We start from the raw sequence: 17,198 nt of genomic DNA, 5'->3' as shown, positions 1-17,198 counted from the left end.
CAATAATTGGCCATGGTAAATCTTCAATTCCCATTATACATTTATGACACATATCTCAATTATGCTTTTTCGGTAGTTTTCAAAAACTCCTAACCACTAGCCCAAGCGTCGCTCGTTGAGTTAGTAATTGTTTTTTATCATAACTCTATTTTCCTTCGATTTCCCCGCATTTTATCCCACTGTCAGCATCATTACTAGTGCAGTAGCGTTATAGTGACCACCCGCACCTACCATCCTCGACTCACAAACTTTAGAACCTTATATCCCTCCATTTTTCACGGCATTTGCTTCCTTGTACTTACCCCTCAGACCTTCTACGCATACAGATATATTCCTTTAGAAAGCCTCTCCAACCTTCTCGCCTCACCATCCCCAGATTTTAGCCCACAATAGACCGCCCTTCTCCATTTCTTGAAAGTCAACCCTCATTTGAAAGTCGCACCAAAACCAGGACATTTCCTTACACGCTTCCTAAAAGTTATGCCTGCCTTACACCCTCCCACCAAAAATCTCCCCCATTCTCTCCGATTTTTCGCCCGAATCAACCCTCCGAACCGCATCTCAAGACTCTCTCTCGACGCCTCGGCACCCAAAACGCTCATTTACGACTCCTCTCGGCGAGATATTTGTCTCTTTATGAACTCCTCCTGCCCGCCACCCTCTCCAATCCCTCGTCCGCACTTCCACGAAACCTCTCCGCCCAACTGCGCGCCAGCCAAGAGAGCACCCCGCCCTTCAAACCGTCCGCGTCGCTCCTCAAATCGCTCCCACTCGACTCACGCCTCATCACTCCGCAGAGGAGACGACGACAACGACAGCACCACTCGCCTTCCTCCCATCCACACCCCGCACGACATTCTCCTACTCCTCACCTGAAACTCTCAAAAGACACGCCTCTCTCTCTCACACACCAACACACATAAAATCTTCCTCCGGTCTTTCTCCCGCACGCCCAACACTACGTTCCCACGGTTCGGATAATGAGGGGGAGGAAACACAGTGGGAATAGGAGGGATAAGTTTTCCGAGCCTATCTTCCTCCCGACACATTATAACAGCGCCTCACAAGTCCGCTCCCACTAGCTTCAACTTCCGGGGAGTGTGCAGGGAGGTAGGGAAGGAAGGGAAGCGTGGAAATGTCACGCGACGGGCGGTCGTCGAACTGAGAGGATCTCAACGTGAGTTACCTCGTCCTCCCTCCCGCCCCACAGGTAGGCGAGGCGAAGGAGATTTCTCCGGAGGAGAGAGAGAAGGAGAGGAACCCATCCAAAAGAATGTGTGTACAGCAGTGCAGGAGAGGGTGGGTGGAAGAGATGGAGAGGGCTCAAGGAAAGAGAGTCTCCCGGCTTGCAGAAGATGCGAATAAATAAATATGCAGCGTATGGAGGCTTTCCCCGGCGGGTTTGCTGGAGGTGTTTCCGTGGGTGGGAATGCGAGAGAGCGGCTCTGTCGTGGAATAAGAGGCTAAGCAGTGGTTTTAGGGAGGGAGTTTCTGTATTCAATGCATAAGAAAAAATTCTTTCTATACGGGTGGTTATTCCAGCCCGGTTTTCATCCCGACAAAGACGTTGCTTAAAACGCGGTAGACACGATACCTACGTGCGTTGGATACATGCACGACCGTTAGCGGTCATCAACTTTCAAAATTCGATAACATCACTCCATCTTACTTCGCTCGTTCTTGCTTCTACCCGAGTCACTCATGCCCACCATTGTAATATTTTCATACTTACTGACAAAGTAAAAAATATGTCCTTCAATAGGTACGTCGTAGTTTCCGTTCTCTCGTCTAGAACTCATCCCAACTGCCTCATGAAGCCCGTGGAAATAGAATATTGTATTATTTTGCAACCATTATATAAGTCGTAATTTCAATCCCGATTCAGCGCCATTAATTCATTTTTTTATGATAACAGCGCCCGAAAATGTTTGCTCTACCGAGATTAAATACACACTCTCAGGCTATTCATGATTTTGAAGACCAATGACGTCTGAATCACATGTAAAGCTATGCCACTGACAGCTAGCCTTTCACCCACCCCAGGCTGAAATATATTGCATTAACCAAAGTAAACAGTGCGATGATGAAAGATAATATTTAATTTTACTATCCAGATGGCAGGCAATGAATTGTCATCGGAGCAGTAATCAATCTATTGATGTTCCTACTGATAGCAATATCCTAAATATCCTCTCACTGAGTACTCATGGTATAAACAAGCTGAACAAATATTGGGAGCCACCTATCCATATCATAACCCCATAATTGGAGAACGATACATTGTCAGCCCTCTAACTTGACAACCAAAAAAAATGCTAAGTAGATTTATGCGATAAAATCTCAATGCGCGACTGACTTCCTCATACATATGGAATTAAATAGGACACAGGATGAAAAATTTGGCTCGTATTAACCCACGCGAAATAAATCCCAGATCAATGAGTGCTTATTGAGGATGAAACGTCAGGCGTCTGATTAGGGCAACTAGTTTCGACATACCCCGTATATTGTGATAAATCAACTAAAATCAAGGAAAGATATTTTACCGAAAATATTGACAAACCTGAGCAAAACTATGATTGAATTAACTGATTGGGATAGAGAAAAATACAACAGCTACAGCCTAATCACAAAAGACAATTAGTTTTGGCTACAAATTCAATGCGTTCGGGAAAGGTCATGAGGAACAAGATAAAAACACTCTCGACAGAAAGGAAATTAATAGCTATGAAGCACTAATATTCTTCGATTGGTGAAAATGCTATCAATCTAATATCATATAAATTCTACAAAGCTCACAACTAGTAGTATTCACAAATAAAAAGGAGCTAAAAATACCTTTCTGACAAGCTATGATTTAGTTAGCGCATAAAAAACTCGCAATTCTATCACAAATTGGAAAGGATTTCACATTGAAAACTCCAAACAGAGGAAAAACCCCAGAGTCAGCATTAGCCTGGTCTTAGCGAGAGGCGCCGAGGCCACCACAGTCTTGCGTCCCATCCGACGGACGGAATGGTATGCTTGAAGTTCTCTCCATTAAGCATTCAATCAGGGATTTGGTAGTCTGAAAATATTTGCCACCGCTGGAATTTGAACCCAAACCGCCCGGGTGGGAAGACAAAAATCCAGCCACCAAACCAGTCTGATCCACTTTCCTTGGAAGAATTCATCAGATGGAAAGGATACCTAGGTTACTGCGAACAAAATATCTTCCTTATTTAGCCATTCGCTCGTAAGTTTAAAGAGAGAAAATGCGAAAGTAGCCACCCAATTTTCATGGATGGGTGACGTCATTAGAGCTGTGGCTCGTTTACTTGTTCAGAAAGAAACTTACATTTCATTGACGGAAGTATTTTCTCGCAAGGTTATAAACAACAACTGATCACACAAGTTTTAACTAGGCGTGGCGGAGTGTGCGGCGAGCGGAACAGCGCTCCACATGAGTTCATGACGTCATCAACTCAATTGCAAAAGGTTTAAGGCCGTCGATTTTTCGTCGCGAACGGCTCGAGGAGTGGACAAAGGATGGAGACAGAAAAATACGGACAACTTTATTTTTAAAGCCTTGCCGCAGAAAATAAGAAAATTTTAGTGATCAAGGGCATTCCACCTTGCGAAATGTCTCTTGGATTTTCTAGGATGACTTACTTGTTGAGGGAGAGAGAAAGGCTCGCATCGAAATTGTGCCCCCGTTTCTGCCACCCTCAAGGGGTTGTATCGAAGATAAGAGGGACGGGCCCTCAATGGTGAGGAAGGAAGCTACCGAGGAAGCGGAAGGCATCAGGCAATGGCGCCATTAGTCATATCGCAGCAACGCGAGGAGATTCGGTCGTTCTAGGACGAGAAGAGAAGGAAATATACTTGAAATTGCAGACAAAGGGAGCACCTGCGGACGGAGAGAGAAATGAGGATGATATACCAAGCTCTAAATGTTTGCTAGGATTTCAAGGAAGAAATTAATTGGCATCTGGGAAATGTCCATTAATTTACACAGAATAAGTGATTTTTAAAAATATTCAACAAGAAAAAATTTAAATACTCTTTTCTAATTGAATGATGATCAAAATGGCGCTGGAAAACTTAAATTTCCCGACTATTTCATTGCATGGGACAAAATAATCAGAGGCACTACCAACAAACAGCATAACATAGTGAGCTTAGAAATGTACAAATCAAAGTATTACCTACAAGTGAGCCAAGTTGTATCTCAGCGTCGCAATGGCAAGAACAAGGGCACAACACTCGTGCTTGGAGTGACCAGTTATCTAGCACACCTTTAAATAAATATATACTTTACCTTATGATTTTAATTTCTTACTTTTGCAAAAGAAAGTTTATTACAGCGATTATTTATATTTTCATTGGCACAGCAAGAACCGAACTTGACTCAAGTTTTACCAGCTTTTTGGCGATCCTTGGCGTTGGACTTACAATGATTATTATTAGACGATTATTATTTCATTGGGAAAATAAAAAAAACACTCTTGCAATTGATGGCCTACTATTTAATTTACATCTAATAGATATAAATAGCTTAATAATTCATCAAATATTATTAAAATGCGTCAGACAAAAAAGGCTAAAAATTTGGGACATTATGTCGTTGGAATTACTGCCATGGTAAAAAAGAAGCAAATTTGGCAAATTAGAGTTTTTTAGTCATAACAGGGCAGTAAACAATCTGTCATCGCTCATGCGCTCATTCTTAACTTGAGGATCCAATGACAGAAAAATGGAATGGGAGATCAAGGCTTGGTGAAAATCACACATTCCTCTTTCATAATTCTTCGACATAATCATTTCTACGCTCTCTCCAACTGTATCTCAAGTCTCGTAAACACATTATCTATCTCAATTCACAGATAAAAATTCAGCCAGCCTATAAATGATAATAATTTACAATATGACGGAAGTTTTTCATTAGGAACTTTACCACTAATTAGAAAAATGACTGCGATTTTCATCAAATGATCTGTTATTCCCTAGCGTGGTTTAATCAATTTTTGTCATCCTCAGCGAAAAAACGTTAAGATAAACATTCTGATACTCTACAACCAAATATAAATAATTTTTTCAAGCTTCACTTCGTGGAGGCCTGTTATATTAATAATTATGAATAGCTCCATCAGATATCCACGATAAATTTATAAAATGATCCTGGTTTAACACAGTCGCGGAACTTATTTTTCAATATTAACTTTATTTGTGACCGAAGCAAACAATGAACTTTGCGAAACAAAATTCCTTTGCATCCAATTTGGAACACTTCCAGGGTCAGAATATTACCATATTAGCGTAAATACAACTTGAAGAAGAGAGTGATAAGACAATAGACACTCATATAGGGGAATGCCATAGAGTAACAAGGTGAAGAAACTACTGGCCATAGAGAGGAGAAGGAATGGGTAGATGACTCTATCCTTAACAACCGTCCTTCCGATAAAAAAAACTTTCGCGCACTCTCCCTTTTTATAGCTTCAGGACGACTGAAATTTGGTCCCGGAACAACAGACGCTGTGGCGAACAAATAAAAAAACAAAAATGAACGCCACGTTTGATCCAACCCTGTCAACGATAGATGACACTCCAGGCAAAGGGAAGCTTAACAGGATCGAGGTTTTTTTTCCTTCGATCACAAGACGTCGATGCTACCGAGCGTATAGAGATCTGAGTCGATAGTTAAGTTTTCCGGAAGATGACAAAAATTTAGCACTTGCGAACAATTTTGCTCAAAAATATCACGAATAAGGAATTTGAGACCCTTCTCAAAGGAATACTATCTTAGGAAGAAGGAAGGTGGGTGACGGATACTAGAGAGGGTGGGAGAGGAAGGGGCACTTAACAAGGACGGATTAGTTCGGTAGATCCTTGTTTGCCCTGTTTCGCTTGGAGGAGCGTCAACACCCGAAGTCATTACCCTTGACAGCACCGAAGGGGGAGATATTAAGGCCTTGAGAGCTGAGGATTGAGAGGAACGGAGGTAGAGAATAAATTCTGAGGAGAGAAACTTCCAAGAGGACAAAGAAGGGAGGAGAATGTGGCCTAATTGCTACAACACTTTACCGCGTAGTACTGTAACAAATCTCCCGAAATTCTAAATATTTAAACGCCATTCGCCAGTAGCCAAAAATAAAATATAATATCTGCCTGTCCCTAAGACTTCACGGCTAGAAAATTTTTCTTCGATGCTAGTTTTCCCTGACATAAGTAATTCAGGTTTAGAGCAGTGTTATATCCAGAAGCATTATAAAATAATACAGGTACTTAAAAATGCCTAAAAATGATTGAAATTTCCTTTATTGACGAACTAAAGAATTCGAAAAGGTAAGTACTTAGTTTATGTTTCTCAAATATACACTATTTATATCAGTTTGTATTAAAGAAAAGCCTCATACTCCAACTCTGAATCATAAAATGATTGCTCCAAGCTACCACCTTGAAAATTATGACAGCTCCAAGCTACCACCTACTTGAAAATTATGACAGTTCTTGTTATCCTTGAGCTACAAAACACGCTTGAATCCATGTCATTCAAAAACCTTGATCTTGAGCTAGGTGCCGTTGAATAACATCAAATTGAAGGCTGGGATTCACGAAGCCGCTAATAATGTATTCCGTAATAAATATTATAAAGTAATTAAACTAATAAAAGTTCTTATTTAAATATTACAAAATCCGAGCGCAGAAAAATGACGAATAATTCTATTACTCAATATAAAATATCTGGGAGCCAAAACCTTATTATTTCACGAAAAGTGTTACTTATTTTGAAAGTAAAAACTGCGCAAAAGACGAATCTGATCTACAAACTGGGACGTAAATCTCAACATGAATGCTACATAATATGGTGTGCATAAGTTTAACTACCAAATATTCCAGGCATGATTCAGGCAGGCATTCCATCAGGACAAATTGTCTAAGCTATTTTGTTATCACCAAAGCATTACACTGATTTTAAAATGAAAATTATGACAGTTGTTAACAACAGATATCTATCAGCTCACCGACTCTACCGACGTGAGATCTTTCTCGAAGCATTCAAAATAGACGATTTAGGAACAGCCGATGCGAGGTATGGAAATAGCGATGGAATACCGAGAAGATGAATTCGAAACACTGAATCGATGCCTATTTAAAGGTAGTGATGATATCGGCGGCACTAATTATGGTTATGATACATGCCACCAGGAGTCACATTTCATGATTCAAAATAAAATAACGCAGAAGGTATTATCTAGGGTGATACCGTCACATGACCGTGATATGAAAGGGTACTCCGGTTTTCCTATGGATCAATGTTGACATTTTTGCCGTCCTAATATCAACAATGAAACGGTGTGAAGTCAGGTTTAACTTCCAATTACCTTTACAGGAATATATGATAGAACAGTTTTTTCCTCTGTCAATTCCAATCATTCCTATGCACATAATTACTTTTTAATGGACAAGTAAGTTTCTGCAACTGCAAGCAATAAAAAATCTTCATCTTATACATTCAAAGGAATGATAAAAAATATCTGCATAGTATTTTTACGGATGCTTTCCCTTAACAACGTGTAATTATCCTTGTACATGCATGCATACATTCAACTTCATGCAACTTACATATGGATTAGTTTCTCCAGTTTTAGGAGGAAATATATGCACAACAAAACTTGACGTTACAGTAATCGTTTTGGTGCAAAACCTCAACTGAATAGCAGCTCGCTTGTGAAAGTTTATGATCTAAATACAAAAGAAAAGCACTCACAGCTCTCCCAGAAATTGGTGGTTATACGGATTATTCCTTTTGCATGGCACTAGCAACGGTACATTTTCACGTTTTTGTAGGCATCATAGATGTGAATAGGCTCCATACGCCAGGGAACAGACAGTTCCGAGGCAGTTGTGAGGAAGTAAAAATGTTCCTCCGCTCCTTGGGATGGAGCCAGAGAGGTGTGTGTATCAAGGGAAGGATGTAAGGCGATGATGGAAGAGCACGTCAGAAGAGCAATTTCGCCACCACTCGGAACTACGGAGTGAGAGGAGATCTGCGTGTGTGAGTAGGTGCGAGTGCGTGCGTACTTGGGAAGCGTGTGCCAAGCTGCTTCATTCTTGAGCTCCATTTGTCCATCGTCTCCAGAGCAGCGATGCGCTGCGCCGGGTATGTAAGCCCGCTTGCATCTCACTCTCCGCCGGGACCAACAGAATAATGCCTCGACTCCAACTCCTCGAATTATATATAAGACTCGCTTTCCCACTTCCTTTCTTTCCTTCCCATACTACAGTCTTCTCGTCTTTTTCATCTTGGCTTCCGAGTGAGTAAAAAAGAGTCCGGACAAATTGAAACTGGAGCACAGAAAAGATTTCCACGCCCTCCTCTGTCGTCGGGTCCGCTAACTCTTACTCATGGAAGAGTTATTCAAGTAAACTCCTCTTGGCTGTTCTCTGCTCAATAATGGACACTAGAAGATGGCATATGGTATTACTCAACACTCACTGTGATTGTCCAAGGCATTTCAAAGTAGAATGGGACATCGAAATATGCATAAAATGAGCTAAAAAGGTCATGTAACACAATGAAAGATAATTTATTTAATGGAAAGTAATACGTACATACGTCATACATAATAAAATATAAATACATCAATTTTTTTGTGCAATTTGCGAATTGCGGGTGACTCCGTAAAAGTTATCACCGTGGCTAGTCCCGGTATACTTAAATAAATACATCAGATACCTCCATGAATACAATTCAATATTTAGGTATTAATTGCATTATTTAAAAATTCTGGGTTTCAAAAGAAGATTTTCTCTTGCATAAAGTCTCCAATCCTATCAGATCAAAAATAATGTTCAACTTACTCACTGTCTAGCATGGATTTTTTCCCTGTCCTCATGGGACGATGTAACTTAGAGGTGGAAGTGTAAGGAGGAGAACGTGAGCCAGAATATTTCCAGACACTTAGAAGGCAACCATCTCGCCTAAGTGGCATTTCCTTCCTTTGAAAAGATATGGAAGTGTCTCAATAGGGATGGAAATGGAAGACAACCTCCATTTAGGTCCGAATGTTCTGTCGAATATTGCACTCCCGAGGCAGGAGAGAAAGCGACTAAGAAATGAGAGAGTGCTACACTCGCCATTCCCGCACGCTTTCTTAAGGACATGTAGACGGTGAAGCAGAGATTCTGTGGGATGCACCAACACTGCTTGCCTCGCATATTCGCCGTTTATTCACGAGTGGACATCATGAGGGAATGAGGCGAGAGCGACGAACAAATGAACATAACGCGAGGAGCGAACGGGAGACAAAAGTTTCTCTCCCCGCAGTCCAAGTCCGGAACAAGATTTCCGAAGACACTTGCAGCGGCGGCGGTGGTGGAATTTATTGCGAGCATCCCCATCGGAATCATCCGACGCGGAGTCTCATTACCGGCTCCTCTCCCGCAGGAAGTCCGCGCAGCACAGGATTCGCTTGTTTCCCGTACTACTGAGCTGTTTCCCTGCATTTCGCTGCCCAAATCCCACACGAGCGCCGTCGCCCCGGGATAGCCGTCTTTAAAATTAAGCCCTCCAGCCTCCCGTTCATCCATCAGTCGGAAACGGAAATGCCTCCAACAGGAGGGAGAGGAGAGAGGGGAGGGACTCACAAAACGTGCATGTGTGCGTGCGTGTTTGGGAATTTCCGCGGTGCGTTCCCAGATTATGCTCGGAAGCCTTCCTAGCAAACCCTTCTCTTTTATTTTTTCTGTCGTTGAATTTGAATCGGCGAAACCATCCATTTCGGAGGCGAGAGAGAGAGGAGAATGCTACAGTGGCTGTACGTAGCGGTGGGGGAAGGAAAAGTGGATTGGGAGAACACGGAGGCCGCCTTGTTGGGAAACGCGGCTTGCAACAAGATAACACGGCGGCCTTACATGCATATATTCTGCCGGAGCACCAACCATCTCTTTCGAAAAAAGAGCATCTTCCCGGCCTCCCGGGTCTGCTCAAGACGCATGGCCCACGCTTAAAGAAGGAGAGGGTGGGGAAGAGATTCGGGTGCCGTCCCACGAATAAGTAGGCTAATGCCTCCCGGCCCGCACCCCTGCCGTGCCGCTCCCCAAGATCACCACGCCCGGCCCTTCGGGACGGACGAGAGGAAGGGGAGGGGGAGGAGTGAAGGAAGAGCGGCCCATCATTGGCCTTAACTCCTTCTCCTAAATTATAAGCAGCGACTTACAGCGGCGGCCCATCCATCGCCCGTCCTCTCCTCTCCCGCCCTCCGACCCGAGACCATTTCCCTCCCCCGTCTCCACACAGCCTCCTCCGCTTTCCCATTCACAGGGGGCAACAATCGATCCATCGGTCGTTAAGCAACAACCCCATCCACTATCCTTCACCCTTCCCCCAGTCCACACTTGGGGGCGCAAAAAAGAAACTATACAACGACACAGTTCATCGAAAACGATAGATCCAAATTTTTTTATTCTCCCTAGTTCTCCTCTCTGCAAGAAAGAAAATAATCCTTTCCCGCCCCGCCATCCGGCCGATTTTTTTAAATTTCTGTTCGGCTGAAAAATGGCGAATTGATGCAAGGACACCGAAGACGTAATCCATTGGAATGGGGAACACTTGGCTGGAGCTGCCAATCTGCCTTTTTTTTCGAAAACCGATGATACGTCTTTTTTTTTAAACCAACAGAGATGGTCCAGAAATCCGCCGACCTTAAAGCAAGGGAAAAATGGCTCCTTTGTTAAACTTTCTGATTTTTTGTGGGTTCGTTTTAAACTCCTTGTCGCCATGAAAACCTTATTCCAGGGTAGGACTACGTAAATTGCAGGCAGAACCGCTGGCGGTAGCATAGATTAAGGCGGGTGGGTGGAATAACTCACGGGGTCGGACATATAGTGCGCAATGAGATTGGGAAAGGGTAAATGAGAAACCGAGGGCACTACGTAACGCAGATGTCTAATCTCCTAGAGCCAGAGAACAGATGATTCCCAAAAACTTCGGTCATTTTCTGCGCTTAACGCTTCGAGAGTGCTGCTGCTTAATCTCAAATTAAAAAGGATCGAGAGAAACACTGGGAAAATTAACCCGAATAATGCCCGGAGAACTTTTTAAGTGACGCTTTAATTTGGACCAGAACGCCATTAGGACTACAATCATCATAAGCCAATATAAAAATTCACGTCATGAGGTCAAATCCAAAATCATCATATAAATCTTCTTATGCAAAATGTGCAGGCTTAAATTTTAAAATGGAAAATTACTAAAACGTACCATTTTCCAACATGCTAAAAATACAGGCGGCGAAAATTGATCCAGACCAGCTTTTCTACACAAAGTTATGGCATGAAATATTTATCGGAGCGAATACCTTATCACTCAATCTAATGTTTCAGGCTGGCCTCTAGACATGCCAGTCAATCTACGATCATCACCATTTATTACCGAGACAGCTAAGTGAAAGGTAAGGTGCGTCCAAGATTTAGAAAAATTATTATTATAGAATCACATTTCATATACAATACCTCACCTAATGATGAAATGATGACGTTTAATATAACGTGTTATTAGATATTCTAGAAAGATAATATTTATTTCCTACCTCCATTGTGAGTCAAATTAACAGAAAAAATTATCAATTTATAAATGAAAATATTAATGAAATATGAATAAATGAAAGAAGTACCTATATTTGAGCGTTTTAAAAAATTTAAATAAAACAATGAACTATTCCAACTCATCATCATAAACATGACAAAATAAATTTCCATGAGCATTGAAATCATGCCACTTGCTTTCAATAAATGTCTGCCATACATGCTTTAAAATACGCAAAAATGTTTTCACACTACGTCCAACCACAGGGGGTAATACAAGTATAAAATAGAGAAATCTTTTTCTGTCAAATATCGGCACGCAAAGTAGCAACTCAATTTTTTTTTTTCGGTTACAAATGTATTTCATCGATTTTTAAAGCTAAAAATGCACCAGAGAGTGTCAAAATTATTAACAATACGTATTTTAAACAGAGCCAATATATATAATTTTAATACAATACTAAACGTCAAATTCCTAGATATGTTATGCGCACATAGAATTCCACTTCAGGAAGCTTCTTTCTCAATAACAGTAACATTTAAAATCGTGGATGAAAATAGTAACCCCAGCAGTTAATTCATTTTTAATGTAATTGAAAATTCCGAGTATTTCACGTAAATTTAAATACTTATAAACATTAAGCTCTTCAAAGGTTCATAATACAAGCGTTCTTCTCTAAAAAAAAAAAAAAAAAAAAACTTCTGGCAAACATACTAATTTTCCACTTAAAAATAATGCATATTATACGTGCACTACTAAATTAGACTAAATATAGACGTCAACTCGAATTCTTGCTCAGGAATTCACAAACAAATTCCTCACGACGATTTCAACATTCTTTCAAAATCTTTTCATAGCCTAGATGACAACTTCGAAACCAACATTTCCAAGAAAATTCTTTCCTTCCATTCGATTCAACTCTGCATGGCAACCTGACTACGGAATTCAAATTTTTTACCCATACCACCTCGCTTCAGCGATGCACGCCAGCATATGGCGCAAACATTGCTCTCATGCCCTCTTACACAACTGTCTCTTCTCCAGGCTTACCTTACTTTTGTATTCCATCTCCGAGTGCGGAGCAAAACTTTATTTTGAATGGCAATAAATCATACGATGCGCAGTTTGAATTTTCAACCCCCAATATTTCAATCTGTCGGAGTTATTTTTGAAAAGGACGTACACCTAAAATGGATATAGATCCATTTGAAAAGAGGATGGGGTCCAAATGTGGATCCATGGTATTAAAGGCATCCCTATTTGTTTTCAAATATTTCGTATCATTTACATCTTAGTTGCTTTATTCCATTGGGCCCTTATAAAAACTTCCGGGTTACATTTTTATTTTCTTCTTTTTGCCTCAAATTACATATTTGACATGAAATTTTACCCAACACCTTCCTTAAGACTTCCAATTCAATACCTCTCTTAAAAATTTTAATGCCTCAAAAGTGACTTTTTGCAGTCTACTTTTTTCTGACGAGACTGCGTATTTGATTCATATTTCCGTATAGGTACTCAATCAGTATCCTAAACTCTTCAACTCTTAACTTTCTGATTCCAATCGCAGTCCTAATTTTTATTTGTTGCCTCTGGCAACATAATTTCTGCTTCATTTCAACATTATTGGTATGCATGTTCTGAAGGTTATTTTCCGATGTTTATTAGTCTGATGCAGAAAATATTAATACAGCTGAACGACTCAACGATTTGTTTCACTCAACCAGAAATTATAAAATCTGAGAGTAAACATTGAAACAAGACTAATCTATCAAAAAAATTTGAACCAAATTAAATCATTTGCTTTCGAATCTTAACAAAAATAGGTAGGAACGTACACGTACGTTGAGTGCATTCGTGGACTTATCGCCAAAACCCGAGGGGAAAATATCTCAAAAGAATTACTTAAAATATTAACTTTAGACATAAATGTTTTTAAAAAGTTGCTCAATTCTAGAACGAATTCTTTACACAAGACAACATTAAATCATTTTAAATCAAAATTACCCTATTCGAAGTCCAATCGAATCGAATTATGCATAGATCAAGTGAGTTCAATTGGGTTTCAAAGTACTCGCCAGCCTCTAATTATAACTTATTGACTTTTGGATTTCTAGGGGGTTGGTCATAACATTCAGACGACATACAAACATAGGCGAAGTTTAGCGTTGTATTGTGGGGGGCAAAAAATCCTACCGGGGGCCATGAAATACCCCTTAGTGAAAAGAGATGGTCCCCGGATGCCTCTGCTAGAAAATTTGTTCAAATATACCTATCAAAAAATCACTAAAATCACTATCTAAGACTAAAATGTTTTGGCATTTATGAATATTTCGTGGTTTTTTTCGGACAAATTACCATTTCATTAAAGGGGCCAGGCTCCTCCTTGCCCCAAAAACTCCACTCATGCATACAAATGCAGTGGGGAAAATATAAGCCACCATCTACATCAATTACAACTCAGGAAAAATGGGTGGTAAGAATATAAGTTAGCTAGAAGGGAGTATTTTGGGGCTCCATTAAACCAACAGCGCGATTCTTAGATCTCAGTGCGTCACGTGTGTCGTATGTAGCTGAAATACAGGCGTCATTTTGTGTCCAAGCGGAGGTCATTCCTTCTGGCGATACGAAAAGTACTCCGTGAAGGAGCAAATGGATCGCAGTGTTCCGCATCAACCGTTGCGATAGCCCACCATTCTCACAGTCCTCCTCCTTACTCTCTTTCCTCCCCTCTTCCACCTTCATCCAGGGGCCTTCTGATCCCCGCCTCCTTCCAACCCCCTCCACAGACCGCGAAATCACGTATTACCCCCGTCACATCGCATCGCCTCCCCTCTCCCAGCCAGTCGCCCCCTCTGGGCACCCGCCGCCGCAAAGTCCGACAACCCGGAAACCTCTCTCCCGATCATTTCCAAAACCTCTCTCTCGGCGGAGGGGAGCCGACCTCCTTACGTCCACGCTTTAGAGCCCTTTTTCCTCCAGAGATCGCAGAGAAGCGTGGTGGTGTAGCCTCGCGAAAGGGAGGGAAGAGAGGAGTCGTGAAGGAAGAAAGGGATGAGAGAAAAGAGGAGGAGAGAGAGAGATTGCCCACTCGTGTTTGGGGACAGATTAATTTCGGAGCTGCAACGTGGAGGGAGGATGACAACCTCCGTAGAGGGTTAGTCTGAAATCCCCGCGTACGGAGGGAGGGAGGCAACATGAGGCACATGAGCACACGTTGGAGTTGAGCGCGAAGAGGGAGAGAGAGAGAGGTCATGGTCTGGCCGGTGGGGGGGCGTATCTGGAGGAATAGTAGGGATGAATCCGTGGAGGAGCTGCAGAGGAAGGCCCTTCTCCTCTCGAGAAGAAGAAGGAATGGGGTCGGCAGAGTCACTGAGCGGGAGATAGATACGAGCACAGCCACGTAAGAGTGTGTGTGAGAAGTGAGTCGGGAGGAAAGAATGGCACCCGAGAATAATATCGCCCGAAAGGAAGAGATGGCTTAGTGTCCCCTTCTTCCCTCTCTCTTTCCCTCCGAGGGATATTTGATATTGCGCACGCGGGGGAGATAAGTGACGCTGGGCGGGCATTTGTTGCAGCAGCGACGGTCGCCAGATAGAGGATTTCGTGCGCGGCGGACGATGTTTGAAATGTCTCCAGACTGCTTAGGCTTTAATTTTCCGTCAAGAGGCATGTGAGGGAAACGGACATCGTGGGAGAGCAAGTGCCATTGTACCCCACTCTTTGCGAAGGGACTTATTAATGTACAGAACACTCGTTCTTGAGGAATGAATGCTTGCTCAGCCCTCAGAAGATTCTGAGGAGAAACCCTATTTTTTCACACATGGTCACCAATCAACAATAGAGAAAATTTATTTACTATTGAAAAAACGTAAATGAGACTGATCTTAATATATTATCTGCTTTAAACGGCTTAAAAATACTATATAAATGTATCTACCAATCTAAATACATACATGTCCATATGAGAATTTATTGTTTTTACAAAATCGATTGATTGAATAGGTATCCGCAACTATTAAATTCCTACGAAATTGGAGAAACTTTTAATTAGTTTTATGAGTTATTTTTTATTTATTTGAGTTATTTTTTAAGAAAACTTAAATGTGACTGGAAGAATTTCAAATTATTCCTGGTAAATATTCCAGTGCCATGAATCGAAAATTGTGAAAAAGGCTTTGATTGTACCTATTAACCACCTTCTTATTTCTTAATCTTCCAATCATATATTTCCGGTTTAGTTTGCCGGTTTACTAACAAAAATGCATTTAATAAAAAATTTAATATAGATAGAAATATAACAGGATCCGTATTTTTTTAAATTTACTGGCTGTTCCCCACATTATCAACTATTTACGGTGGAACATCGAAATCATCAGTCCTTTCAATGACAGTGTCAAAGTTACATTCAAGTGACACTCTCCTGCAACCCAAAAGCGATGCGATGACGACACAGTTTTACCCCACCTGAGCAGCGATTTCGATATGCTGATGACTTCAAGGGCTTGTGACTCAGGGAGCGTTCACTGTCAACAATATTAGATTTTAAATTACGAGAGATAAGTAGAATTGTTTTTTATCCATAAATTTATTTTTACGTACATCACTTTTACATGCGTGAATAATTACGTTAACAGGACCGAGCATTTACCATAGCACTATTCACACTCACGCATAGCGCCTGTGCTACGGCCGACCGCATTACGAAAAGTATTGTGTGTGACCTATGTTTTAGGATGCATACCATTCCATGCTGGGACGAGAATTGCAGACGAGTTGAGAGTAACAATGAAAGAAAAAAATTGAAATAACAGATAAAAGATTATCTGAGCCAAATAAAAATTTGTCATATTATTAAATTTCATCATATATTATATTGCCATAGTGAGTAACTTCTTCAAAATTAACTTTTCTACCTATTGAGTCGACACCAAAGAACACCGCTCACAGCAACCTATTTAAAATCTAGCGAAATTCCAATTTACCGCAATTATTTCATGAATTAAGCCAAACGAGACTTCTGCAACTTGCTACTTTTCGATTGCATAGCTTATTGTTTTCAAGAATAATTTAAGTGACCTTTTAGTAACTGAGATCATTTCCGATTCAGTGTTTAACACTACCATAACGGGCATTCCATGAAAAAGGAAGGAACTGATTTATAAAAACCTCTATTATTTTTTTACCAAAAAATATCAATGATTTCAAAATTCAAGGTAACGTTTTATCAAAAATAAAAATGTCACAATCATGTGGTACATATTAATTGTTGTTATCAGTTTTACTTTACTTTTGTATCTAAAAGAATAACCATTAAATTTTCATAAACTAAGCAAAATATTTTGTTCCAAAGGCTAGAAAAAGATTTTTTTGTTAAAACGAAAATTACAAAATCTGGTGTCATGGTATTATTCAAAATAAAACTAGTACGAAAAAATAACTATCGAATACAGAGACTCGTCACTTCAAACAATGCTGGCTATGATTATTTTCCTCGGAATAACTGTGGTGGTAAAAGTAGCCAGGTTTGTCACCCGACTCCCAATTTTTCAATGAGTGCGCAAACTGTTCACAATTGTTCATAGACACAGAAGTCACAAATGCATGAACCTCGACAAAATATAAA

Source organism: Ischnura elegans, chromosome 1 (assembly GCF_921293095.1).
Source record: "Ischnura elegans chromosome 1, ioIscEleg1.1, whole genome shotgun sequence".
NCBI lineage: Eukaryota > Metazoa > Arthropoda > Insecta > Odonata > Coenagrionidae > Ischnura > Ischnura elegans.
This window is presented reverse-complemented; position numbering follows the sequence as displayed.